This window comes from Cyanistes caeruleus, chromosome 1, assembly GCF_971803275.1.
Source record: "Cyanistes caeruleus chromosome 1, bCyaCae1.hap1.1, whole genome shotgun sequence".
Taxonomy (NCBI): Eukaryota; Metazoa; Chordata; class Aves; order Passeriformes; family Paridae; genus Cyanistes; species Cyanistes caeruleus.
The window spans coordinates 53,264,639-53,290,864 of NC_141701.1; the positions used below are offsets into that span (position 1 = coordinate 53,264,639).

Consider the following 26,226-nt stretch of genomic DNA (forward strand, 5'->3'; position numbering starts at 1 on the left):
CCACCTACAGGTGCCATTCTTTGATGAAATTAGGTTGAAATCCAGATGCTCTCATTTCATAACTCAACAAAATGGGGAATAGCTGCTGCAGGAGCAACAGAAGAGACTGGGGGGGGTGGGTCTGTCAGTGCCCTGGAGCACACTGCAGTTCTTGTAATCCTGCTTTCTCAGGAATCCAATTCATATATGCTGAAATGCTAACATGAAGGTTGTCCTAAGATGCTTTTGAGTTAATGTGGTAATGTGGGAGTTGCTAAAGCATTTGTTCATTGAGATGCATGAGTTGAGGACTTATTAGTGTGGGAGGCCATACTTCCTCTTTGCAGAGGAAGAACTCCACAGTGCTCAGCCTAGTTAATATGTCTCAGGATATGAAACTTTATAAATAATGATATCTAAAGGAGGCAATTTGTGGCTCCTCTTGCCAAGAATTTGCCTTACTTGTTTATCTGGGGATAGGAGGAGGTCCATTTTCTATGTTAATATGATAGGCATAATCTCTAGCAGGTCAGACTGATATATGGTCTCTCAAATGGATCTTCCTGTTGAAGATGAAGATGTATTTGTCCTCAGGCCCAAAATCCAAGAGGTCATGGTCAAAAGCAGATAAAACAGCTGTTTTATGTTTTATGTGGAGTCAGATACAAACTCTGAAACAAAAAAGGAAAACTGGATATTTTAAGTGAAATCCAAGTAGCAGTGATGTGACTGCAAGGGTGGAACTGCAATCCTAGGGACATGAGAGGATGAGCAGGAGGAAAGGTGAAAAGTCTGTTGACCTGTTCTGGCATGGTGTCAATGTGCACCACTGTATCCAACTGGGAGAAGTAGAAGGACCTGTAGTGGAGGTAGTTTTACTTGGTCTTGCCTTCTGTAGTGCTTAGGGTATAGGTCTAATCTTGTAACTCTATATTCACGAATTTCTGGCTTCAAATCACCAAGAACAGTGTATTGTTATGAGGACTTGGGTCTCCCCAGTGGGACTTGGAGAACATGCTGGCTGCTTAACGCAGCATTCTTGCATCCAGAATCACAGAATCACAAGGTTGGAAAAGACCTTCAAGATCACTGAGTCCAACCCATGCCCTAACATCTCAACTAAACCATGGCACTGAGTGCCACATCCAGTCTTTTTTTAAACACATCCAGGGGTGGTGACTCTGCCACCTCCCCGGATTAGTACTGCTATTTCAGCATCAAGCTGCTGTAATTGTCAGTCTCAATAAATTGAAACTCTCAAAGCACTGAAGGGTAACACCGTGTCTATTGTAGTTGACTCTTGCAATGTTTGTTTTAGAAAGACTCAAGTACTGTGTCACTTCAAAAGTGAGTGTTAGGTTGCTGAGACTGCTTACTGAGATGTATCCGAAAGAAAGGATTTTTCTTTCATACAGGTATTGTGTCTGATCACTTTTTATTCAATTTGTTTGGAACTCTGAAAGGAAGAGTGATTTGAAAAAAAAATCTGTAGCTCAAAATCTGTATTGAATGGTACTCTCTGTTACAACAGAGAAATTTATTTATTGTTTCACCACAATGTTTTTTTCCTAAAAAAAACAAACCCCTAACTAGAATAATATTTTCTTTCTGAAACTCCTTGCTGCGATTCACAAAGCTCAACATTTTTTGACTACAAACCCGCAATTGATCAAAAAGCTAGGTAAAATACGTCTTTGCAGAACTTAAAGAGGACCACGCAGCAGAAAATATCAACACCAGCCATTAATGTAAATGGGTTTTCTTGAAGGTGCAATGGAATGTTCCTGACTAATAGATATCTTTAATCCCTTTCTGAAATGGAATTTTGCAATGCAGCTGAGGGCCAACTGATCATAAAAGCCTTATTATCTGGCGGAGACATTGTTGGGTCTGGATACTCTTTGAATGGCATCTTGATGTCAGCCTAGCCCCATGCTGATTTTGCTTTCTTTCTCACTCCTAGGGAATAGCTAAATGACATATATTCTTCTTCCTGCTGATGAGGTAAATTGTAAACATCCCTCTAGACTCTCAAATTCACCTGCTAGAGTGATCTGTTTCAGCTGTGGCAATGCAAAGTTTCTTTTCATGCAATTAATGGGACAATTATATCAGAATGATGAGATCATGCCTTTTGCTGAAAAGAATAGGGATCTTTCATGAACAAAGAGAGCTTTATTTACATCTTTACAAATAAAGCACCATTTTATTCAGTGAAAGTGGGTGACTGCTACAATTTGGGTAGGCACAGCATGGCATGAAGGTGAACTCACTCTGTAGAGTGGTAGGTAGAGCTTTGGTGTGGCTGTCTCAAAACAAAATAAGTAGTACTTTGGGCATTTTTCCCTGCTTACACTGACTAGTGGACTAGTGTGCAGAGAGTTGTGGTATTGCCTAAGTAAACCTAAGACTGACAAAAATAGTTTCAATTTTTTGCTGAATAAATATTGAGAATCCATCTTGGTCTTTTAAAGACTTTTCATGTAGGTAGATTTTGTGCACGTAAATCAGAGAGAAGTGGTGGACAATTCTGTACTCTGGGGGAACTGTGACTCATAATTTGATCCCAAGTTATGAGCCATATCCAAGCAGAAACATGGGAAGTATTTTCATTCTTGATTCTTTAGACTTACATATTTGTACAAGAGAAACCCTATTGATATTGCTAAGAGAAATACAAGAGTCTGAGATATTTTTACAGTTCTTCCTTTAAGCTGAAGAGCATATTTTTTCTTTTAAAAACTCATTCAGTAAATACTAATTTTAGTCTGACTTTTGACACTGTTCTAAATGACATGTGGATTTCCTATAAAATCATATGTCTAGTACAAAGCTGAGACTGCCCACTGAAAAATAAATTCCTATGCTCATGTAATTCCCTTTAGGAACAGACAAATCACAGCTATACTGACTCCAAAGTGGTTTTGTTTTTTTTTTTCTGGTAGCAGACGTGATTCTGAGGACTCTTTAAATGAATTCAGCATCTAGCCTGTGCCTGGATCATTGCGGTTAACTACCAAGTAGAGCCCATACCAGTTAACGGAAGGACTTGTGGATGGGGGGAAGTCTCCTTGACACCGCTCCAGTTTTCACCATATGGGTGAGTGGTTTGTGGAACCAGAGAGGCCCAGTAGGTGAGAGGGTGACTTGGAGCCCCTTCCAGCAGCAGCTGGGCAGCCTCTGGCTGCGTGCCCCATGCAACTGTTCAAGCGGCCCAGGCACCGGTGTTCCCTGCCAAGATTTGCGTGCTGCTGTTGGGCTGCGGTGCCAGGAATGGGGTTGAACAGAACAATATCTTCTTTGCTCTGCTGCCTTGCCCCCAGCAGAAGGGCAGATATTTGGAGGGAGAAAGGGCTTGGAGATAACATTGTGCCTGTTTTCCCGGGGGAGGCTCTGAGGTCGCTGCGTGGTCTCGCTGCATGGGGTGTAATTCAAGTTTTGTTGTTGCTCATCTTTCATGCTCTCAGAGTAACAAACTGAGTACAGCAGAGAAATAAATAAATAGCACTGTAAAAGCTATAAAGATTAAACAAATAAACCTTAAGATATTAGTTCTAAAACTTGAGAGCAGGAACAGGCTTTATTGAGTTGTTGAGTTTTGAAGTTTGGGATTGTTATGTGCTAAAAGTCTGTGAATGGCATAGCCACAAATAAACCATAAGCAGGTATTTATGTGCCCTTGTTTGCACAATGGTGAAAAGTCTCAAGTTTGTGGAACAAGGACATTATTCCACACATTTTCACCTTGCCAGAAAAACATAGGTTGAAGAAGTGAAACTTTCTGGAAACGAGGTAACTTAGATTGGCATAAGCTCCAGGTGTAGCTGTATTTTATCAAAATGTTGCCAGACTGTCCAACATAATGTAAGTGCATGTATATCGAGAATATACATATATGAATAATCTGCTCAGTCTCTATCTCCTCATTCTAAGGAAATTACTTCAAGTCAGCTGTTTTGCATTAACTGCCTGCATGCAAATTGTTATTGTCAGGTCAGTATGAGCCAATTCCAAGCCCTTTATTTTCTTGGTTAAGGACCAACTTCTTTTGCATGTGCTGCTGGGGCATAGTACACATTTTATAGAAAACAACTGAAAATTAACCGATTTATAGTAAATTTGACATCCTAGCTTAACTTGTGACAATTCATTCATGAATTCCTACTGTTAGAGTGTGGTATAGTCAATATGAGCAAAAGCAAGATGTTAATCTGCACAAGAGAGGCAAAATTTGTACCAAGAGCAACTTCTTTTTACTGATTCATCCTTTAAGCAGTTTCCATTCTATGCAATGAAGATCAAGCTACTCTAGAGATGGTAACTTAATAATAGAAAATAAACAAAACTAAAGGTCAATTTCACAGTGTAATTTGATTAATATTTCTGCAAATTTTAATATTATATCAGAAGAATTTCCAAAGTTGCATTACTCTGGAACAGAATTTTTGTTTTCTGTGTTAGGATTGTAATCATATCACTTAACATTTAAAAAAACCCCTCCAAAACTCTAGTATATGGGATTGCTGCCTATTGTGTAAATTCCTAACCTAGAAAAACTGGTTCACTTGTGAAAGTCTGTGTTACATAGTGTATAATCTGTACCATTTCTAATCAGTTGCAGAGACTATCCTGGAACATAGTAGTTCCCCACTTGATAGATTTGAGAGAGAAATACAGGGGGGTTTCATTCATCTTATTATGTTAAACATCTGAACTGAGGTATTATTTTCACAACATGACAGGGCACTTCTCAGTACTTCTAACACTCACTTGAGAGATGTATGTATGACCTGTTAGGATGGTACCTACAAAGATAAAATAAAGTTTTGAAGTTAACATTTTGAGATGTAGAAACTCTTTTTTCCTTTCACATGTTCTGAATATTTTTTCCAGTAGTGTCTTGTTTAAAGTAATTCAGCTGACAGTGAAGAATGCTGAAGATGGTGGCCCAAGAAGTAAACAGTGTGTTGAAGGAAAAACATGTAAAAATCTGTAGCTTTTATGTATTTTGCAACTTGTTAAACTGATGCTAAAATAACTGTGAAAGTGCCTTTTTAATAGCTTATTTTGTACTGGCCTCTGTTCTTGTTGTCTGTATGCTATGTTAGCATCTGTAGGTAACCTGCCAATAAATGAGTGGCTAAGGAAGTATCTGAGAGAAGACACAGCAAGTTATTGGAGGAACTCCTGTTAATGAAGTCCTACAGCTCTGAGCATGAGAGAACAGTTGGTCTTTTTGCAAGCAGTTTGTGATCTAGTGGTTGGAGTTTGAATGCGGGAATGAATTCTGCCACTCAGTCCCCTCAGTAGTTGTTTTCTTGTCTACAGAATAGGAATAATGCTTGTGTATGCCTGGGTTGGTGAGATTGAACTGATTAGTGACAACAAAATGCTTTGAGAGCCTTTAATGAAAGGCATTAAACAACTGCATGCTATGCAGATTTTCAATATTAAAAATGTATTATAGGTGATATGCAAAAACAGTGGGGAAGATAAAAAAAAGTCACTGGGATTATTTTAACGAGAAGGAGCACAGAAAACAGTTCCTAAGATCCCTTTGGGAGGAGTTACCTAGAAGGTAACTAATATAAGATAAGATAATAATATAACAGTCTAATTTGCAGTATTTATGTTATCAATTGTGAAAACACTTTTCCCAGACATAAAAAAATGCATTTGCTTAGAGCAACAGATGAAGTAAAGCAAGCATGTGGTCAGCAGTAGGTTCCACTTGTGCTTGTTATAAACAATATGGATATCTGATTCAGTGGTCAGTGTTAGCCTGGGGTCCCTGAAGATGATGTTCCTATTGGGCATGAAAATCACTCATCTCTATACTATATGAAAATATATGCAATTTGATTTGTGTCCTCTGTCCAACCTATTTGCTTTAATTTAGTTGTCTTCTCTGATGGTAAAACCTTTTTCAACGCTGCATTTATGCAAAGGCTTTCATTGGGCAGAAGCCCAAAAGCAGAGGCAAAAAAAAAAAAAATATCCAAGAAAGAGAAAAGGAGGAGTTGTAGTAAGTGAACACTGGGAAGTTCTCAGAGCTCTGCAGCTTTATCTTTTGGGAGAGTTGAAGGGCAGAACCAGAAGAACTTTATTTGAAGGGTAGGGTTCTTAAAATGAAGGTAGTTATATTTTAAAGTTTAAGTGTTGATCAGATGCCTTTGTACTGTACCAGGGAAACAGTGAAAGTGATCCTTATTTCCAAAAATGAGGGATTTTTTTTTTTTAGTGCTTAAATAGAAAGATAGAAATATTCTAAGAAGACCTGAAGAAGAAGAATGGAATGGCTTTTAAACACATATGGATGTGTCCAGTTATTGGGAATGTTATGAAAGGTAGGAAGACAGGCAGCTTAATAGGAATTATGATATTAGTGAACATAAAACCAGAAGGTTATAGGTTGCAGTGCTGATTTGACCATTACAGTTAAACATAAGATGATGATGATGATGATGCTGTTCTTGGTTATCAGTTCTATTATGCATTCCTGTCATATGATACCCTTTTCTTCACATAAGACTTTCCAAGGTTTTAGGGTTTTTAGCTCATGGCTTCATTTGATACAGTAGGTGGGCAACACATTGTTTATTCAATACTACTTCTGTAGGTTTTCTGTGTACGTGTGTGCAGAATGAGTCTGATCATTTCTATTCTGCTGAAGTCAGTGGGATTTCTGATGTGAACCTGAAAAGAGGATCTTTTCCAACAATATTTGTCACTTCTTTCATTTACAAGTGCTTTGCAAACTAATTACTGACATCAGAACTGAGATAAGCCAGTTCGGTAGGACTGGTAGCTAAGAAAGTAATTCTGGAAATGTTTTTTGGAGAAAAAGAGGGTTTTGGTAGTACATTAAATCAAAAAGTGTAGAATAACAAGCAGTGAATAGCTGCTTTGTGTTCCAGTAGACAGAATGCCATAGAATAAACCAGGAGAATTTGGATCAGTTCCCGATTATGCCTGTTCTCAGAGTACATTCTTAAAGCAAATCATATTTCTTTTATAATTTAAATTCTGTATCTATATCATGGAAAATTGAGACTTGTCCTCCAACACAAATCAGTCTGAGACCTGGGAAAGATATTAAAAATATATTTGGTAAATAGTATTATAAACAAAAAACTTTTACCTTTCATGTGGCAAAGACTTTATTTTGCAAAGCTGAAAACATAAATTGTTTGTAAATTCATGACAACAGAGTACATCCTGTAGAACAGCCAGGTTAAGACAAGAATTCATTTCTTATTTGATGATCAAATATTGTCTAATTGCTACATACATTATTGGCTCTGTATAATAAGATGTAGCCCAGCTCCTCTTACACAGCATGTGTAATTTCTCTGTTTATTATGGTAATGTTCATGGTATTATCTTATGAGATACAATTTGATTCCAGACCCTTTTTCTTAGTTCCTTGCAGAGAGTTTTGGCATCATAGCTTTCTTGGCTGATTCATCAGAAGGTGAAAGTAGACCTGGCAACCTGGTCTGTGCTCACTTGTTGTGAACTTTATTGCTTTAGACCTCCTTTTAGGAAAAGGAGGGTGGCATTGCTTCTGTTACAGTTTGGAGAGTCTTGGGGTGCTTCTGATATTCATAGTGCTCACTAAGATTACAGTGTGACATTACATTTTATTTAGCATGAAAACCTTTTTTAGTTATGTCCATCAAGACAAGAAAACCAAAACATCTCTTAAGATATGTGGGATTTCTAAAACTGAGATTGGCATCTCATGATGGGGTCTGCAGGTGTGTGGGTGGAATTGGCAGATGAACAACGTGTTGCAGAATGAACGTGTGTATATGTGTGCACCCAGGAACAACAAATGAGTTGGAGTCTAATTTCAGTGAATGACTAGAACAGGCAGAGAATTTTCTACAACAGGAAAAGAAGTAATCTTTCTTGTGCTGCTATCCTTACATCCTTACACACATTTTCTCCCTGTCATTGCTTTCATACCTACCACCTACTTAACAAGGCATATAAGGTGGACGGTGCACTCTCTGGAGTGACACAATTTCACACCCCTGTGACATGTTGGAAATACAGTCAGTCTGGGTCATGTATCTGGCCAAGGGGCTCTGTATTAAGACCATCTGCACACATCTGCTCAGCCACTGAGGTGCGTGTCAAGGCCTTGCACCTCTCTGAAGCCCAGGGAAGACTGAGGCCTCCATCCCTCTACAATTTAGAATTTGAAACATTTGAATTTGAGTTAAGATCGTGAACCACTCTGGAAAATTTCAGTCTTTCCTAAAATATTTAATAGACCTTTTTCCTTCAAAATGGCCAAAACCATAATGGCAAGCCTGTGGCATGGTTTTATGTATGTTAACTGATTTTTAAAATTCTGAAGAGATTTGTTTGTTTGCCATTAGTTCCATAAATTGCCTAATATAGAAATTTTCTCCCCTGGTGTACTCTGGTTAGTCTAACTAGGAAGGAGAGTGGAAGCCCTTGGAATGAATGAGCTTTTTGAGAATCATCCAAGAGAAAGAATATAACTTCCTGGCTTTAGTGAGAGAGTTGTCATGTTTTTTTCTCTGTTGTAATGCTTCCCTCACTAGACTCTGCCATGATAATAAAGTCTTGGTTTGAAAAGACAGGTGTCTGCTAAGGAAGGTAGAAACCTCCCTTGAAATGGAAAAATGTAAACACCCACCCCCCCCCCCCCAGCTCTTAATTATTATAATCTTGAAATCAAGGGGCTCTCAGGCAAAGATATGGGAATAGGAATGACAGTTCTTTATTAGGAAAATTAAAATAAAAGTGCAGTAGTGAAAAGAAAAACAACTGACAGTCAGAATGCAACCTAACATCCCGTTGGTCAGGGTGTTGGTAGCAGTCTGATTAAATGGTGGCTGCAGTCTCCCTGGAGTGACAGATGTGGTTCTGTTGAAGCAGTGATCCTGTAGAAGGATGTAGTTTTCCTCTGAAGGTTCAGTGGTGTAGATGGGTCTGGTCTTGCTCAGGGAATCCAGTGGAGAATGGCTGCCTGTGGTGTTTTGTGTCTCAGATTATATCCAGGTAGGAATGCCTGGCTCCTCCCCCATGTGGAGCATCTCACAATGGGGTGATGTCATTTTATCAGCCATGCAGTGACTGACTCAATGCACATTAACAGAAGATATCCCCCTGGAGCTATGAGGGATGGGTTGTGGAAAAGATAAAGAACACTGCCCCACCTGGTTTTAACAGATGGTAATAGGATACGTACTTTTGATTACATCTTGCATTGCAACCTAAGACAATAAACCAACAAAAAAAACCCCAAACCACCAAACCCAAGCCCTGCCCCCCACTCCAGAGGCTAGATTGGGGATTTTTGGAAGCCAGCATATTGAAGGTGTTTCTGTCCCTGTCTACTTCAGGGTTCCAGTAAGGCTGCAGTCTTTGTTTTTGAAAACAGCCCCAGGTTTGGAATTATGAGCAGTGCTTATCTGCTTGTGGTGGACAGCTGGGAGAGGAATCTGGATGACCTGCAACAAACCCTACCAAATACTCTTCTGACTAGTTTTAGGTGTTTTATTTGTAGCATGCTTTTATGTGTAGTTTAGCAAGGCTGGTTTATGACGTGCCCATATGTTATTTAGCTGTGTTCTTACTGTGGTTTGAGTGTTTTTAATTTCTTCCTCCTTGTTCTCTCAGCGTAACAGATAATAGGAATCAGCAATACTTGAAATACACTGATCTGTGGCTTCCTGGTGGGAAACAAGATGAGTCACCAGTAACTAAAACCAACAGCCTTTATGTCCCCAGATTCAAATTTGTTCTTCTCAGTATAATTGTTCAAATACTTGCTTTCCCCACTGACTTCCTCCCTAGCAGTGCAGCACATCTTGCAGACTGCCAGACTGGGAAGGAAGAAGTGATAGCACTTACAGCATGTGTAACAAGCCCAGAAAAGGGGCCCACCAGGGATCGATATGGCCACGCAGACTTAAGTGCTTCACCAGACTGTGTATCTCCTACCATATCTAATAGCATGATTGGGCCAAGTATTTATTATAGAATAGCAGGGATTCTGTCTGCCAGGTTTCCTTGGTTCTTGCACTGGGGTTCTGAACATGGCAGGGGTAAGTGGTGCTTATATTGTTAAGCTACACCCTCAGGAACAGAGCACCTTGCTGTCTGCCAGTAACACTGAAGTTACTTTTACTACCAGATGAACAATAAAGTAGTAAAAAAACCCCAACAAAACCTCCAGCAGTCCAAATATTAGCTATACCATTGCTATGTTTAGAGAGGAAGATAAAGAAAAAAATGAAATTCATACACAGATCTGCCTACACCTTAAATCAATTATAAGAATTTTCACTTTTTCATCCAGGACACAGTCAGGATGTCTGTGCAGCCTTATGGATATGAGAACACAATGCCATGATACTGTGAGTATGGCTTTCACTGAAGAGATGTTGGGGTTTTCTTTTTTTATTTTTTAAGATAAGTTTCTTCATATAACCAAACTCTCCCTGGGATTGTCTTTATAGTGAAACCTCTATACAAGTCCAAGTTCTCCTATGATACATAACTTTGTCAGGGAAATATGTTAACTTTAACTGTATCTCTAAGCTTCAGAAATACTGACATTCTTCAGACACGTTTGTGGAGCAAGACACTGAACAGAACTTTAAATGGAAATGTTGGTGATTAAAAGGTAAAGAACTTGTATACCTGAGAAAATGTTGTCCCCTATATGTTAGGTTGCAGGTTCTCTCCTCCAGAGACATCTTGGATAGGAGTATCATGAGCACAGAGTGTCCTCAGCATTTCACTTTCCATACGTGCATCCATCACAATGCTTTCTGAGCATCTCTATGCATTTTCATCACTTTTTGCTGTCCTCCTCCTCCTACGTGCCCAAAATATCCCAAACTGCTGCCAGGCAAATCTTTTCACTCAAGAGGTATTGTATAGAAATAATTTGTTACTCGGTAGGTGACTTTTTTATGCTTTTCAAGTTCTTCCATGGGTTAGGATATTCCTTCGCACATGGGAAGACTCTCTTGATGGAAGTGAATGACTGGTATTGCTTGAGAAGTCATTGAAGGGAATACAACTGAAGTGTGTCAGATTAACTTGTTATGAAGTATATACAGATTAATCGGGCACTTTTGGAAATGGAGCACTTGACTCTTGGTGGCTAACTACAGACCAAACTTAAAATTGAGTTTCTCCCAATTGGTTAGAGTAAAAATAAATGAATTATAAATGCCAAGTTAGGGATTAACCCTGTGACCTCTTGATGATTTTTGCAGCTCTCAGGACAAGTAGCCCCAATAATTATCCATATTACTGGAAGCTCTTTCTGTAGTGTTTGATGTTCCTTTGGCTCCTTGTGGCTTAATCCAAACTATGTTTGCTAAAATATTCTTTCACTGCTGCTCTGAATGTTTCTCTGTTTTGGAAGTAATCTGGTGGTTCCCCCTTTTCCAGTCAAATGGTGACCCACAGCACCAACTTCAGGCCATCACCTCCACAATCTTCATAGCTTGGTGCTTTGGATTCAGGGTTGGCAGATTCCTGGCTCCTTCAAGCAGACTTACATCTTCCTTCCAACCTGCAATTTGGGAGAGGTGAGGCAAAAAGTGAAACAAGCACATTTGAATCCAACATGCACATGCTTTAAGTTAGCATTATTTACACTTCTTCATGTTACCTCATCCCTGCTATTTATCCTCTTCATTCTTAGGCTCACAGGTGTAACTGGGAAGGGAAAGTCTTTAAAGTACATTGTGGATGGGAATGTGAATTGAGGCTGGTTCTCTAAATTAACAGAAATCAGAGAATGGGTCAAGCTGAAAGGGACCACAGTAGGTCATCTGGTCCAGCCTCCCTGCTCAAGCAGGTTCATCCCAGAGCACACAGCACAGGATTGTGTCCAGATGGTTTGTGAGTATCTCCAGTGAGGGAGACTCCACAACCTCTCTGGGTAGTCCAGTGCTCCCAGAAATAGGGACTTCTTTATTTCTCTGAGAATGGTATGTGTAAATACTCCTGTGTTTAAACATGTAATAGCAACTTTGGTTGCTATACGTGTTCCCAGGTGGTTTGGGCACAGCTGAGATTAAGGTGGCCATTTTACTACATAATCCATACCACGGGCCTGCAACCCAAAGGATATTAACATGGATAGGGGGAGGCCAAGGGCTGGTGAATGCATGACAGTTCTGTGTGGGACTGCATTACTGAGTCTGGAATGGACAGTGCCTGCAAGTGAACACAGGCAAGGCAGAAGCTGCCTTGGGTTCGTGCCTGCTGGGCCCTGACGTGAACTGGGTTTTCCTGTCTTGCAACATTTTTTGAAAAGTTAAAAAATTTATCTTTCTGCATGGGACAAAGTGTACTTTTTTTTGTTTCCCCTGCCCTGTGCTGGTCCTGACCTTTACAGAGGTGCAGGGGCAGGGGCTGCCTGAGGGCTGGTGGGTGTTGTGGGGCTGCCCCATGGACACTGGGGCTCCTCCTTGCCGCCAGTCTCGGAGCAGGGCCATTCCCACACTACCAGAGTAGCTCACAGAATTGTTAGGGTTGGAAAGGACCTCTGGAGATCATCTGGTCTAAACCCCCTGCCAAGCCAGGGTCACCTAGAGCAGATGAGACAGGAAACATCCAGAGATGGAGACTCTACAACTTCCCTGGGCAGCCCGTTCCAATGCTCTGCCACCCTCAAGGTCAGGAAGTTCTTCCTTACGTTGAAGTGAAACTCCTTTTTTGGTTTTTGGCCATTGCTCCTTGTCCAGGTGCCGGGCACCACTGAAAAGAGCCTGGCACCACGCTCTTGCACCCGCCTTTGAGATATTTACCTCCATTAATGAGATCCAGTCTCAGTCTTCTCCAGGCTGAACAGGCCCAGCTCCTCCAGTGTCTCCTGTTAAGAGAGATGTTTGGTCTTTGTGGCCTCTGCTGGACCCTCTGCCATAGCTCCTTGTCTTTCTTGTATTGAGGAGCCCAGAACTGGACACAGCGCTCCAGATGTGGCCTCACTAGGACCAAGGAACGGGGGAGGATCACCTCTTTCAATCTGCAGGCCGTACATTTCCCGATGCACCCCAGGATCCCATTGGCTCTCAGAGCTTCAAAGGCACCGCCGGCTCACGGTCAGCTTGTTACCCACCAGGTCCTTCTCCACACTGCTGCTCTCTAGAAGGTCGCCAACCCCAATAACGCTAGTACTTGGGGTTATTCCTCCCCAGAGCCTTGCTGAACCTCATGAGGTTTCTCTCCGGGAAGGCGAGTCACGGGCGGCATCCGGGGCGCCCCCCGGCGCAGTCGGGGGCCGGTCCCGCGGAGCCGGAGCCGCGCACATCCACCCGGCAGGTGTCAGTGTGGGCTGCGGGGCCGGGCGGGAGCGCCGCCTCCCCTCCCCCGCTCCGCCCGCCCCCCCGCCGCCGGCCCCCGCGCCCGCCCGCCCGCCGGAGCCAGACTCGCTGCAGACAGGCGGCAGCCAGCGGGGCGGGCAGGGCGGGGGGGCGGAGGAGGAGAGGCTGGGGATGAGTTGGAGGCAGGCACAGGCTCAGCGCAGGGAGAGCGGCTGCCGGAGACAGGCAGGGGGAGGAGGCGAGGCGCTCCGGAGGAGGCCGGCGCGGCGCGGGGGCGAGCGGCGGGGGCCGGCGGGAGGTGAGTGCTGCCCGCCGCGGCGGGGCCGGGGGCGGCCGGGGGGCGCCGCCGCGGAAAGTGCCAGAGAAAGTGCGGGAGGCCCGAGTTGAAGGTCTGCGAGCGTGCGGGGGACGAGGCGGCGGCTGCCGGGGGGCTCCGGCTGCGCTCGCCCACCCTCCCTGCCGCGGCGGGGGCAGTGCCCGCTCCCCGCGGCCGCCGCCGGGCCGGGCTGAGCGCCTCCCTCCGCGGCACCTGGGGGGGGGCAGGCGGGGGTGCCGGCCGGGGCCAGGGCGGCGTGACAGGTACCGCTGATAGCGGGGGCCGGCCGGGGCTCCGGGGAACCCCTCTGCCGCCCGCCGCCGTCCTGCCCCGGCTGGCCCGGGAAGCGGCCGGAGCGGCAACCCGGACGGGAGACCCCCGGGGCTCCGCAGGAGAGGCGGAGGCGAGCGGGGCTGCGGAGCCGCGGCGGCGGGCAGGGCGCTGGGGAGCACGGAGTGCGCGGCACGTCCTCTCCGGCTGCTCCGGAGTACGTAGCGGAGCTCCGTGCGGCCGCTCGGCCAGGGCTGGTGTCGCTGCCCGGCCCCGCGGGGAGACCCTGGCGGGGATGCCCGGCCGAGGTGCGCGCCCAGCGCCGGGCGGACAACTTTGGCAGGAAGGCAGAGCGGCAGTGCGGCTGCCGGGCTCACGCACCAGTGACCTATATTTGATGAAGTGCCTTTTTTTTTTTTCCTTAAAAAAAAGTTTATTAGCAGAAGTCGATCTTTGCCTGCCTGTATCACACGCCTGCCTGCATTGTTTGCAGTGAATATGTGCATCCCAAATTTCTGAATGGTGTGCCAGGTTTTCTGTCATGTAGGTGGGTAGGTAGTTATGCGTAGGCTACGGTTTGATGCTTGCTGAAGAGGCAAACACACCGTTGTGTGTAGGTTTAAGTTCAGTGAAAAGCAAACAGGAAGCAGGCAAAATGCAAAAGTAACTTCTGTTTTCCTGGGCGATCTGAACACCCGGAACGATACAGATTTTAGTGGGATTCAAAACCTTTTCTGAATAGCAAATGGTTGTGCAGGAGAACAAAAATCTGGTGAATAATTTAATGTGGTGTTAAAAATACTGTTTGGTATTATAAAAGTTTGTTCATCTAAAAGCACAGACATCTCCTTGTCAGGATGGAAAGCTCCTTTAAGAGTGTTTTCTGTGCTTCCAAACCAAAAACATCCTGCATTAAAATATTTGTGGACTGGAAAGGTGGATCACGTAGCACGAAGAGTGAAGTGTCTCCAGCATCATAAATCTGAAGCTGGCCAAAAAGGGAGAGAGTTTTCGCCACTAAGAAAGCCCAAGGGACAATTACCGGTAGTCATAGATGAGGTAAGAACATAAATGCTGCCTAAGCAGGGGCAGTGTTCTTGCTGGTGCTTCAATACCTGGGTATGTTGGTTAGACAAAACTTAAATTCTGTTTTCCAATTTAATTTCTAGGAAGGTGTTTTGGGGAGCCTGTTCTTTGCGATGATCCCGAGCTCTCTAACATACGATGCATCCTTGAGTAGAATTAAGTTACTGTGCATGGTGCGTACATGTTTGATTCCACTAATGAACATATAAATATTATGGCTTAGAGGCTGTAAATGAAAGGGGAAGTTTTGCTGGAGAACCCATGCGCTGGTGGGAAGCAGCCTAATCAACATCCCCTTATCCATATTAGCTGAGATAGAGATGATAATCTGAACATCTATATCTGTACTGGCATTTTAGCACCAGGTATTAAGTTACTGTGATACACAAAGTGACCAGCATGAGGAGAACTCAAATTGGAATGTGTCAACTCTCTACAGTTATGCATAGAAATAGAAACACATCTTTTTGTATAATCAGTGTTTATACCAGCACAGTTAGTTCCAACTCAGGTATGAGAAGATCGTTATTGTATACACCTAAGGCGTATCAGTATTCTCCAGGAAATTCAGATGCCAGAGTGGGCCTGAATGGTGATCAGTGTGTAACCCAGAATGCGTTAACAATGTGAGACACAATATTTGAGATCACTGGTTTTTGTTAACTGAAACCTTACAGGCACTAGGCAGCGTTTGACTGATGAAGTTTTCAGTCTTCAGGACCTTAGACTTCTTACAAGAAAACTTATGGAAGTACAAGGAAGTTGAGATACTAGATTGAGGCACACTTGTATTAAATGTGGTAAGATTAAAGCCATTGGGCAGTAGCTTAACCTAGGAATTTAGAACTAACCTGGCCTTTTTTTATTTTTTAGTAGACAAAATGCTATTTTCTTTGCACAGAACATAAAAGTGAGACTTGAAATGAGGACTTGTTAGTTTTCCCTGCATTGAAGGTGTATTTTTGCAAGAGGGGAAGAGGGGACTGGAAGTTTTCTTTCTGATTATCTTGACCAAAACTTAGCTCTTTCTCAGCTGTCCTGCAGTGTCGCCCTGAAAACTCAGCTTCTGAGCTTGCTGACATAGTTTTCTAAGACTTTCCCAGGACAGTAACTGGAAACATAGAGATAGGTATACATTCCTTCTGTTACACATCTTGTGATGGACATCTCTCGTGGCCAGTGGGAAAGTGTTATCCTGACCATCCAATTCCTGCCTGTGGTCAGAAACCTATAAATCCTGGGAGGAAAAATAAACTTTCTCTTTCCTTTCACCACACCTCGAGCTGTGTCTGTGTGATCTATTCAGCACCAGTGGCAACACTGCAGTACCCTGTCTAGTGCTGCCCTTCCACTAAGAACAAGTTTTATGTCAGTGACACTGTCTGAAATAATTTGGAATATTCCAAAATATTTGGAAATTTCCAAATGTGGATATAATGTGCCAGAAAGAAGTAAATAATTATTGAAATAATAGAGAAATACTTTAAAAGTATTTTGGCTTAGCATAGTCTCTAAGAGAAATTAAGTGTTAAAAAGTATGTACCTGTTCAGCAACTCTTGCATCAGGAGTCATAATTATTGCATTTAACTTGTAAGTGGTCTTGAAAAAGTTGGTTTGGTTTTTTTTTTTTGTTTTTTTTTTTGGGTTTTTTTTTTTCCCTGTCTGGTTCAAAACAGCTCCCTGCAAGTGCATTGCCAGTTACAGAATGCAAATACTTCTAGGAGTTTGGAGATGAATTTTTCCGCAGATTGGTTCTGTGGTAACCGTGAAATTCTTCAATGGCACCAATCTAGTATCAGCTGCTCGTTAAAGGCACTGATGCCAGAACAGTGGTGCATCAGTTGCTGGGAATCCAACCCTGTAGTGAAATGATTCATGCATATACATTTTCTTTTCTCAGTTGACAGCTATTTTTAAGAATAGCTGTCTTGCCTAGAAGGTTGATATCTAAGCAAAGGCAGCCTAGATAGCTAAAAATTTCTTTCACACCAAACATAATCTTAGTACACTAAAACATTTAAATGGAATTGATTTTAATTGATTCTTGCTGAATCTCTTGTTCTAATTGGCCATTATAAAGGGACCGTGGTGTTTTGAAGCTGATGTCAGGAAGTTGGCAATTTTTTGCACAAATAAAGATGGTGAGTTTGAAGTAGGTGTCAATTTGAAGGAACTTATAATAATAATGGGTAGTGATATCTATATGGTAGCAGATTTCTTGACTAACTTCTTGAAATGAATTGGATTCTCTGGGCACACAAGTCTGAAGAAATGATCTTGAAATGACACATTTGTCCAGTGTACTTTCTCTATGTGCTGCATGGGCAGAATATTCAAGTAAAGGAAAGCCATGGGCCTTTCTTTTTTCCTTTGTGTTCTTTTGAACCTCATATTTGAAAAAGAAATGTGATTTTTTTTTTCTTCTTAGAGAGTTTTATTTGCTTAGTTCTGAGACTGTCAGTTGAATAATAGTAACTCTAAGGGGACAGCAGTAGAAAGAATGCTTGCAGGTGAATAAGAGCATGACATTACAGTGTGTCCTGTATTTCATGCTGGCAGTATGTCTTGGTATTCATCATCTGTATTTATTTACTATATGCATTTCTGTAGTGTATGCTTTGATTTATCATATTTGCAGTATGCTAAATGTAGATGCACTTGACTAAATGCTTTTTCTTATTGTTTAGTTAAGCAATGGAAATTTTCAGGCATCCATATCACCATTCATTATCACTCAGCACAATAATTGGTAAATTTAATCTTCCTGATTAAGATTATTTTGGTCACAAGAGACAAGGAACTGAAAATGAATAATTTTCTTGATGTTGTGCTGTGTCTGTGTTGTTCGTATCTGTTGTTCTTTTCTCTAAAATCCTACTACAGAAAACACTGACCTTTTAAACCGTGTTTGAATGATTTTGCTCAATATCAAACTTTTCTTTCAGGTAGGAGACAGAAATGTAAGAGGAATGTAAATGCATTTTTTCTTCTTATTGCCAGTGAAGAGCTTTCTTAGATTTGAAGTAAGTTTTCTTAGTGCCAAATGGTTGACTTTTCTAGAATAAAAATCTCTCCAGGGTATGCAAAAAGTCCTCTGGTTAATATATTGGCATTCCCAGAACCCACTAAAGCTTAGGCAGGTTGCCAGACACCACTTAATGAGGATGCCGAGTGTCTGGCACAAATCTGCATGAAAGCCAGCAAAGGAGCTGGGGGTGGAAGTGCATGCGGTGGGGAGAGGGCTGGGAAGGCAACACATACACACCCATAATTTATTTTTAATGTCTGTGTTTTGCAGAGAAATTGATCATAAATCCTTACCACAGGATTTTGAAAACTTGCTGGGAGCAGGAATCTGGATCCTTCAAACTGGGAGAGCTGTGTTCTCACAGAAATACAGTTTTATTAGGAGAGCAGTTTATGAGTTAGTTTTTTGAGGGAAGCACCAAAAGAGGATGGATATGATAGTGATTTTATGTTTTATTATCTGCTAAAACTGAAAAGCATTTGAAAATGTTGTTAGACAATTTGGGGAACAATGGAAGTCAGTGATTGCCAGCATCCACACAGAAAAGCTGTTAAAGTTACATGGCAGGAATAGATAAATTACTGCTGCTAGAACACCTCTGCTTGGTGTAAATCTGTGGTAGGGGCTCTGCCTGATGCTGCTGAGCTTATGTTTTTCTACGTGTATGTAGAATTGCAGGTGTAATAGACTCTCTGATAACTGGATAACTGCTCGGAGAAGCAGTCATTCACACAGATGAGGTATTTTTCCATAAGAGTGCCATTAAAACCAGAATATACTGGTTTGTGTTGAATCAGATGTTTAGTCTTAAAGGTTGCTGTGCAAACTTAGTTATATTCTGAACTGAATGTTATTTCAGACATTTAAAGTGTGAAAATTTTCAACGTTTTTTCCCAGGCTTTAGTCTCTCCCTTACCTAACCAAAAAAGCATTAGTCCTCTACAGACAAATTTATAAATAGATATTTGGTTGGTAGGCATGACTGAAAATATTTTTTTAATCCAAAACAATTCTAATAGGAGTATTTTTTGCACTTGGCTGAATTTGGGAATATGTATGCTTGTTGCCTGCTTTTCAGTACAGGTTTCAGTTGTTTATTTCACCATTTTGGACAACTGTTCCTCTTTAGAGGAATTCTGTTCATTAGACTAGTGGCACCTACTTGGTGAGTATGGTTGGGTAGGACTAAATCAAAATCCAGATGCTCCTGTTTAATTTTGTTTGGTTTCACTAAGGTGAGTTGAGAAATGAAAATATTTGACTTCATTTGGCTTCAGTCCTGGTTGCAGCAGATAAAGGACAAGTGTATTTTGCCAGTTGTGTGGGGATCTTTGCAAAGTTTTCTCTGTGTTGACACTGACTCCTGGCTTTCTAATGAACAGGGAAAACAAAAAGAGAGTGTTCGACATTGTACCCATGTTTTTGATCTAGCATGTGTTTAGGATTAGTTCTAAAAGGCAGGACACTATTGCCTAGAAAAATACAGTGCTGAAATGCTGCACATGCAAATGGAGCAGGTTGATGAAGTGTCTGTTGGAATGTCTTTGTCTTTCCATTTGCTGTGTTCTTGATTTCTTCCATGCTTAACACCCTGGTACCCTTTTTGTTAAAAACTGGTCATAAATCTGCTTCTGAAAAAATGTAGTCATGACAGTGAATTTGTATTGCCTGTAAAAGATGAGTTTGGAGGTTTCAATTATTTTTAAACTCAGTATTTAATTTAGTTTCTGTGTTCTGAAATTGTAAAAGATGTACTGACCTTTGGGGAAGATGTGCTTTTTTTTTTTGCATGTTTGTATGAGAAATACCTTGAGGTTTGAATGATTCTGTCATAACCTTGGACCCACTGACTATATTTAAGTTATGATTTTAGAGAACAGTACAGAATTCTCTCAGGGTTTCTGTTAAAACAGATGTTAATGCTTAATAAAATAAGATCTAGAATCTTTCTCATATTGAGAAGAGACTGGAAAATAGTGTTTTCTTCTGGATAAACCCTGAAATGTACTTAGAGTTCTAAAATAAGTGTTGAGCGTTGACTCATGTTATCTAGCATATGCCATTATAAGGGTACTGTGTTTTGTCTTCATTTTCAGCACTAGTACTTGAAGCATCTTCAAAGAGTACAGTACTCTGTTTTATAAACATAAGTTCCACTCTTCAACTTTTCAAAGATTATTGGAAGGAAAATGTGTGACACTTTCTTAATTATCTCTTTGTGTTGTGTGGCCTAGCCTATTATTTTGGTTTCTCACACCTGTGACCTACTCGTTCTCCATTTCATAGCGGGAAAGGAGGGGGCAGTCTGTGACTGAGATATGAAGCAATCTCTTTAACAGCTGCCTTCTTCCACTGAGACTTTCAGGAAATTTTTCCCGTGCATTAATTAAGAGTGATACATTATTACTTTGGACTTGTAAACACCTCTGAACATTCCATTAGGTGTTAATGACACATGAAGCAAAAATTAATAGGAGTCTGTTAGTCCTGAATCTAGTTGGGATGTACTTGGTATATGTAATTGCCTAGATGTAACAGTACTTCTTAAGGTGTTGGGTGTAAATGACGTTGCTTCGCTTTCTGCTTCTGCTCAGCCATTAGTTACTGGCTGAAGCGATGCTAATCCATGTGTTTGGGCCTGTGTTACACAGAATGTCAGCTGGATGTTTGCCATGGTTTCTTGGGATTTTCAAAAGACAAAACTGAGTTCTCTGGCTTCTGCCCCATGGGTCAGAGTTGAGGAGCACAGCAGAAGGTGTGGGAGAGAAAATGGAAGGAATGCTTAGAAATAACCCAACTTAATCTCCATAGCTGTTTAACTGGCACCTTTGGGGAGATACCAATTTGGTGTGTGCTCTTCCCTTACAATTTCACCTCAAGGGATGACTGGTTTTGTAGGTTTTCCTTAACTAGTAACACTAAGCAAAATTAAATTGAATGTTGGTAGAAATGGATACAGATAAAGTTCAGTACTCCTAAATTAGAGATTGTACCTGGTCATATAAAAATTAGACTTGGGCTGACTAATGGCAGCTGTTGGCCACTGCAGTTCATGTGTAGATGGTTTGTTGTACAAAAGGTTTGTGTTGTCTATAATTCCTCATCAAACTTACATAGGTATTACAAGTGAGGTAGAAGAGAGTTCTGTGGATATTTCCAACACAGATGTTTTCTGGTTTTGTGACCCTCTCACGTTCCTCTTCCTGTTGCAAACCTTTAAGCCAGCTTTTAGAAATGGCACATTTCAGATTAGCTTGTTGCAAGTACCCTATTTTAATTTAAAATGTCTTATCCTTATTTAATTGGGAAGCCTCTAACATGTGATCCATCTGTCCAATTAAAAGCATAATGTTGAATATAGGTACTGTTTTGTGGCTACTTTCACATAGCTTATAATAATAATAATTTATTTTTTTTTTAAAGCAACCATCTGTTGATGAACAGAAATACTGCCAGTGTTTGTCAAATGTGTGCTTTATCTGACCTGTTCTACTTAGCACCTTATGGCAAAGCTTTCTCATCAAAGCATTTTATAAATATTTTTATTCTTACAGTGCCTTATTAGGTTGGTATCAACACTGGTCTAACTTTTTAGTGTAGGGATTATTGTACCAAGGATTAGGGAGATAAATCTCTCTTCAGTTGCAAGAGGAAGTCACCTGCAGTGGCTACAGAGATGAGGATTCTAACTTTCAGCTGTAGGTGAAAATCTACTGTTCTGTTCTAGTGATCTTTACAGCCTTCTGAAGAAAACAGCTGGAATAATGTAAAGTTTCTACAGCAGAAAGCTCCAACCACCTGTGTAGCCTGGTCTCCTTTTTCTTAAAGGAGTGGTTGGCAAATAGGTAGAAAGAAATATCACAGTGCTGATGTGTTAGTGCTGATAATGCACAGTAATGAGTTAAAAAAGCATTGGTTAATGATTCATAATTTTGTTTAAAATTACCTAAAAACAGATCAAACCAAAAGGACTTAAAAGAAGTATAGAGAGGCGTAAGAGGACCTCTTCAGTTTGCAGAGTGGGAGTTAGGTGTGCAAGGTGTTCTGGAAGTGTCTTTTGAAATGTTGAGTTCTCTCTTCAGTTGAATATGCAACCAGCAGCAGACTCTGCCTTTTCCCATTCCCTGTTCTCCCCTGGGTATTGTTAGCGGTTGGAGATAAAAGCCTTTAATCATGTCTACATGCAGACACCAGAGCAAATCACTTGAAGTGTTGAGTCAGGATGTGTATGTCAGAGTATGTTAAACTTGTGTGTGAATGCTCTGTTGAATACAGAACAGCCTTATATATTTAACTTGAATCAATCAAAGGTCATTTAACGTTCTCATCTGATGGAAAATGTGATTCAGAACGTAAGTTAAATTACAGTGGTCTAAACCTATCTGTGTATGACTGAGAGGCTCTTGACATAGGTGTTTATCATGCTGTAACTTCAGTGTTTCACACTGTACTTCATTTATCTCAACTTTCCTCCATGTTGCTTGTTATTGATCAGTTTTCATGATGATGCTATTAAGAGGCATTTTAGATGGGCCTAATTACAAACTTACAAGTGGATGTACTTTACACAGAAAATGGCAGTTCATTGAAATTGGGTTGTTCAATTGCAGATATTTTTGACAGACTTTGACCAAAACCAAAATAAGATGCAACCTCCTTTTGATTCCTGGTAAACTTGTTTTGGCCAGAGGCCTGGTGTTGTCACGGTCTTTGTCACAGAGATTAACAGCCAAGGATTCCACTTTGTGAGCAGGGATGCTGTGTTTCTAGGAACATGTGGTTTCATTGGATAGCCTGCAAGAGAAGTCTGCTGCAAAGTCAGGAGCTGAAGAAATCCCTCATAGACTCACCTCATATTTGGGGACCTCTGTAGTAATCCTCTGTATCTATATTTTGAAACTGTCAGTCTTTTAAACATTAAAAGTAAGAAAAAAAAAGTTCTATTTGATAATTTTAAAACTGAAGCCTTCAGCTGGAGGGAAATTTGGAATTTTATGGGGTTTGTCTGCTTTGAGAGCCTAGAAACTGTCTGGATCTAGTTGGAGCTGTGTTTTATCATGCTTTTGCGGATGCCAATCGATATCTCTCTTCTTCTTTCTTTTCAATCTGGAGTTCATCTGATGGAGCACCACAGGAGAATCCAAAACTCTGTTGCCTAAACTCTTTAATTTACCACTTTTCATGTCAGCCTTTACCACAGAGGTTTGCAAGTTGCAGTTCCCTATGTCTTGCATCGGAAGACTTAAATACAGGAAAGAATATCCTGAAGCTCCTATAGTCCAAGACATTAAAATGAACAGTGAAGCATATATTCTTCAGGGATCTGAGAAAGAAGGGAGCTGAACTTGCCTCCCAGAAGGAGCTGCCCTGCACAGAAATGGAACTGTCCAGCTGAAGTAGTTGCAGATGCAGTGTGCGTAGCTGGACATTCTGTTCTTCCCACACTCTTTTGTAAGTGACCCTTGCAAAATGGAGACTTTTCCTGGACATTTCTCTTGAGCTGCATGATATGCTGGAAGTAGGGAATAGGAAAAGGTCTCTTTTTAAAGAAAAAAAATAAAAAAAATTGTATTTTATAAGGTAATTCAAGGGTTGCTGTATTCTTCCTGTAAGAAAAATTATCTGAACTTTCAGTTGGTCAAGAAGGTAACAGCCATACTAAAAGCTGTGAAGGAAAACTTGGGAGCCACTCTGAATTCAATACATTGGAATTCTTTATGGTGAAGATACTCAAAGTACAGTTATCTGTCTGAAAAAAATAAGAGGCAGTGTTATGCTATATTAGCTGTCCCACATTCAGCTGATTGTTCCAAGATGTTTGCATGCTTATTAAAATTATGGCCACTGAAGTAGAGGCAGATAAATTTCAGCAGCTTAAGGATCTGTCTCATGGATGTACAGAGTTCTTGACCTATTCCCAGAGTCAGTGATTTCATTTGCTTCTGAAAAGGAAAAGTTTTGTTGTAGAGTTATAACAGTCTCAAGACTTAGATGGTATAGCACACATTAGAGAGAAAATATGTAGCAAGTCGTCTTCCCCACACTTAAGAGTCTCCTGTTTGGGTAAGTTGAAGAGTCAAGTTCTTATGGATGCTAAGGATAGTCTCTTTTCACAGTGTGAAAGTGTCAAAAGAATATTTTTTCCTGCCTCTGACGTTGATGTGTAAAATATACTGTAGTACCCTTGTGTACTTGAGATGTTCTCAGGTGTCCCTGACACCTACCAAAATCCAAATGCTGTGTGCAACTGGTTCTGTTATCTCCCAATTTCCCACATAGCTCTGTTGCTCCTGTGACTAGATGTCTCTCTCTCACTCTTTTATTTTCCTTGGTAGTCCTTTAGGATACAGACATTTCAGAGATGCATCTGTAATGTCTAAGTGGCTTCCTCTTCTTTCCTTTCCCCTTCCACCCCAAGCAAGAAGTTCCAGATGGGAGCTCTTTGGTGTCAGTAACAGCTGCACAGCAGATAATTTTTTGCATCCCTAGAACTGTAATATTTGTAACTCCATGTATGTAGTCATGATATATATTTACATTAGGGATCTTCTGGTCTTTTAAGCTTCCTCAAGGCTCTTCTTGTCTTTCTTGATGCAGCATTTTGCCCTATTTTCTGTTCCTGGTTAGAAATAGCTTCTTTCGACATAAAGAAGTTAATATATTCTGTTGTAAATTTGATTTTTAGGAAGCCTGAATATTTTAGAGTCCTGTGTTGTGATTCAAAAATTGTGCTCCCTTCTTTCATCTCTAGGATTTATAATAAGGTGTCAGCAATGATCTAGTCCATCTGGGAGCTTGCATCAATGCTTGGGAGAGCCATATGTGTCTGCCTCAAACAAGGCTATAGAAAAGTGTTCCACTAGCAACCAAGATGTCATCCATCTGCTAGACAATCCTGTAGCTAGTTAGCTTAATGACGTATTTATTTGACTCGATGTTTCTGCAGAGCAGACTCCAGCTTTCCTCCCTGTTCAAATTAATACCAAAACCTCCCTGCTCTGGAGAAGAAAAACCTGCCCGCTCTGGAGAATGTCAGGAAGCCTGTGGCTCGGTGGGTTTGATTTATTTGTCTGCCTTGGATGCTACAGTCCCAAATTCCGAGTGAGCGCACTGCTGGGAGGCGGCTCCAGCCTTCCTGTGCGGGAAGCCTGTGCAGGGCAGGTGTCTGGTGGCGAGGGATCAGCAGACCAGACTCATGGCCCGGCTGACCTGAGCTGCATGGGGAAATCCAATCATGCTGCTACTGCTTTAGGGTATTATTTTAGCACAGGGGCTGTGTGAGGATTTCCTTCTGCTGTGGGCAGAGCTGGAATTGCCGCAGTAAACGTTATACCCGGCTACACGGAATAAACCGGGTGATTATTGCACTCGGTGACTTTCATGGAAATACTTGTTTGGGACTAAGGGGTTCACAGTCTTAAACATACATGTTCTAGATAATTGTAATCTCAGATGGCTCTGCAAAAATGTCAGAGCTCTAGGAACTGTGCTGGAAATACACTGTGGGAAGACCAGCTCTGTAAACTTGAAAAGCTCCACATTCATACTGAGGTAAAATAGAGCATATTGGGACTGACTGTCATTGATTTCTTAACTTTCCAGTTACTCTATCCCACTGTTTTGGCCTTTTTTGTAGTCCAAAGAAACCAAGCCACTGTTGCAAATTCTAAGTTGATCTAATTTCCAATCTGTCTGTAACTCGGACTTCAGTTGAGAAGGGGACAGAACAACAGGAGCAATGCAAATTTAGATGAAAAGAATGTTTTGTGTTAATGGCAATTATATTAATCTATGTTGAGGCCATCTAGTGAATTTAATGTGGAAAACCACAAATATATATTCAGACCAGTGTACAATGGATACAGTAAATCTTCATCCATGTCTTGCAAGTGAGTTTTTATGCAGCTTCACATGGATTTGGGGGGATCAGGACACTGTCACAGCTTTTTCTGAATATAGATTGAAGCCAACATGGGGCTGTCTACTGAGTTTGGTAAATTTTACCTGACAGATGTTTAAAATAGCAGATATGGATACAAATACTTAGTGAAATTCAAGGAAAAAATAATTAGTAGTCAATGCCAGTCTTAAATACAGGTGAGAAACAGATCATAAGTAAGATGTTAAAAAATTTGCTTTGTTGCACAGTAGAGGTCTTTTTTTTTTTTTTTTTTTTTTTGTGTGTGTGTGTAGGAGCATATTAGCAGTTCTAAGC

The 26,226-nt window shown here is 41.2% G+C and overlaps 1 protein-coding gene and 1 long non-coding RNA gene across 7 annotated transcripts in view; one reads left to right on the plus strand and one right to left on the minus strand.

The window, feature by feature from the left end:
- Nucleotides 1–2,927: 2,927 nt before the first annotated feature.
- LDLRAD4 (low density lipoprotein receptor class A domain containing 4) overlaps nt 2,928–26,226 on the plus strand; it is a 285,264-nt gene continuing 261,965 nt past the window's right edge. For 2 of the 6 annotated variants that reach the window (XM_023921365.2, XM_086893303.1), the window contains exon 1: nt 2,928–3,079. The gene's annotated coding sequence lies outside the window, so the exon portion shown is untranslated. The other 4 variants (XM_086893267.1, XM_086893284.1, XM_086893265.1 and 1 more) reach the window with 4 other exon arrangements.
- Nucleotides 8,714–13,335, minus strand: LOC111925002 (uncharacterized). The gene is made up of 3 exons (XR_002861989.2): nt 13,003–13,335; nt 12,795–12,859; nt 8,714–11,551 (listed from the first exon to the last, which is right to left on the minus strand). It is a non-coding gene; the product is annotated as an uncharacterized LOC111925002 (long non-coding RNA).